At 26.2% G+C, this 344-nt stretch overlaps 1 protein-coding gene across 1 annotated transcript in view; it reads left to right on the plus strand.

The window, feature by feature from the left end:
* Nucleotides 1–344, plus strand: part of LOC116843631 (uncharacterized protein YJR142W-like) — a 78553-nt gene that overhangs the window by 69647 nt on the left and 8562 nt on the right. The window lies entirely within an intron of this gene.

Below are 344 nucleotides of genomic sequence, written 5' to 3' on the forward strand. Positions count from 1 at the left end.
TTTGCACCACGTGCCGTTTTAAAAAAAATGGTGGCTAACTTGATATCAAGATAGCAGGATCAAAAAAAAAAAATAAAAAAAAATAAACCATGATACACACAATTAATACTGAATTTGTACTATTCTAAATAAATCGAAAATTTTATATTTTCCCCTTTAAATAACCCCTCCCTTATCTAAACCTAATATAAAGATAGCAGGATCACGATTTCTTCACTTTTTATTGATGGTACAAATTAGTACAAATTCAAAAACGATAAAATCTATCATTTCTTGTCGTTTTTTACTAGTTTTTATTTTGTTCTCTTTATATTAAGTTAGCAGGACCACAATATTTTTTTAAA

The sequence above is a fragment of the Odontomachus brunneus genome, unplaced genomic scaffold (assembly GCF_010583005.1).
Source record: "Odontomachus brunneus isolate Ranch 3 - 2012 unplaced genomic scaffold, Obru_v1 Obru_scaffold_034, whole genome shotgun sequence".
In the NCBI taxonomy this organism is placed as follows: domain Eukaryota; kingdom Metazoa; phylum Arthropoda; class Insecta; order Hymenoptera; family Formicidae; genus Odontomachus; species Odontomachus brunneus.